Raw genomic sequence first — 1,901 nt, forward strand, 5'->3', positions numbered from 1 at the left:
CACACCATTGGCATGTAACAGATCATCAGATTAAATGAATAGGAAATTCATTTAATAGCTTTTCGGGAAATTAGATCGGAAAACAAAATTATACGATTTAACATTGGATCGTGAAATCGTATATCGTATTGCGTATGTTCGTAAGCTAGGCTAGAAAAATAATCGTATTGTACGACATTAGATCGTCAAGTACGAAAGGATTTAATCGCAATACAAAAGCAACCCACAAGCCAGAGCGCAAAAGCGCAAGGCCCATGGGCGCAGCGTGCATGGCAATGCAGCGCTGGCCCATAGGCTTCGCTGCTGTGTGGCGCGCGAGGACAAAGCACAATGCAAGCAACAGCAGCTAGTGGCCCGCGACCCAGCTTGCTGTCACTACTAGAAATGATACCTACAACGATAAATGAATAATGACCAACCAAATAAAGTTATCGTTAAAATGTAAATTTGCTCAAAGTTGAGCACGGGTCATTTAATAATTTAAAATAAAAAATTGAACCACATTTTCTCAAAAACAAATCGTCGATAATGCTCAAACTAAGGTTCTGATGGCAGCCGATTCCAAAACCTAGGTCAGACCTTAAAACCCCTAAAAATATTTCAATTTTCTCTCCTCTTAAATTCCAGTTATTAATCAGTCGGTTGTTGTCAGCCGTTACCAATTTACCATAGACAGTTTTCATAAACCTTAGTATTAATCAGTCGGTTGTTGTCTTGTAAGGATTTGGCGACTCAACGACGATGGCAATAAGCCACTACGATAGCGGCACCAACACCACCATAGCGACGACACAACTATTTGATACTCTTGCAATAAGGACCAACATAAGTAACTCTAATTTTTACACTATCATCCTTATTTATATTTATTTGAATCACGTTTTTTATTCTTTGAAATTTCAATTAATATATCTACTTATGTTAATGTTATGGATAATTGGTGAATTACAATTCAATTACTCTTTCCAATAGTTTGATTATCTATGAAAGAAATTGTGATACTTTTTGTTAACGTAAATGAAGCACGGAGTATTAATCTGTCTATAATTTATTTTGTTTCAATTTCATAATTCGTGGTCGTGTGTGTAGATTGCTATAGCATATTCGTACTAGTTAAGTTGTTGGATGATCAATATGCGTAGTACCTTTGAGTTTTGTCATCACACAAAGCCTCAATCCTAATATAGTTTCATGTTTTCAGGTTGGTGAGTGAGCATGTGTGGTATGTGTACAAGATAGGCAGAGGCATGCCGATGTGTGTACAAGATACTATGACGGCAAGAAACTTAATGGGTGTGTGTATGTGTGAGGCTTGCAGGGGCAGCAGAAACAACCATCAGTTGTTCGACTAACCATGTGTGCGCGGGCAGAGGTACCATTATGCGAGATTGTGCGGGTCTATAAGGGTGTGAGTGAAAGACTAATATAGGTTGTGCTCACAGAGCATGCCAGAGTCAGATCTCTTTCCGCATCCGTAAAGATTAATATGTCAAAGTAAATTTATACCCTTTTATATTTTCCCTGTTAATAATTTTATTTAGGGATTGATTGATCGTGCTATTGTTAGGTTATGATACATATGAATAAACATAAATCATGCGGAAAAAACCATAAAGCCAGGAAACATATTATTAACACATAATCATTTAGCATAATTCAGATGCATACACTTTGTAGCGTGCCCTCCCTAGCTGCGCCCGAACCGAACAAGAACAAGTCTTTAGGACTCCAAGTGTCGTCCCTCCGTAGATATTCCACGACACGTCCGGATCCGCCTTAAGCTTGACCAACTAGAATCGCCCTTAAGGTACTATAAATTTCGGCTAATAGGGCAAGAGTGTATGGCTGATTTTTGTGAAAATCTTACCTTTGAATACTTGAATCTTACGTGTATAAATTTG

The 1,901-nt window shown here is 38.0% G+C and overlaps 1 long non-coding RNA gene across 1 annotated transcript; it reads left to right on the forward strand.

The window, feature by feature from the left end:
• Positions 1-508: 508 nt before the first annotated feature.
• On the forward strand, positions 509-1,552 carry LOC130471258 (uncharacterized). Its single transcript, XR_008931911.1, has 2 exons — positions 509-829; positions 1,202-1,552. It is a non-coding gene; the product is annotated as an uncharacterized lncRNA (long non-coding RNA).
• Positions 1,553-1,901: the final 349 nt, after the last annotated feature.

Source organism: Spinacia oleracea, chromosome 4 (genome assembly GCF_020520425.1).
Source record: "Spinacia oleracea cultivar Varoflay chromosome 4, BTI_SOV_V1, whole genome shotgun sequence".
In the NCBI taxonomy this organism is placed as follows: domain Eukaryota; kingdom Viridiplantae; phylum Streptophyta; class Magnoliopsida; order Caryophyllales; family Amaranthaceae; genus Spinacia; species Spinacia oleracea.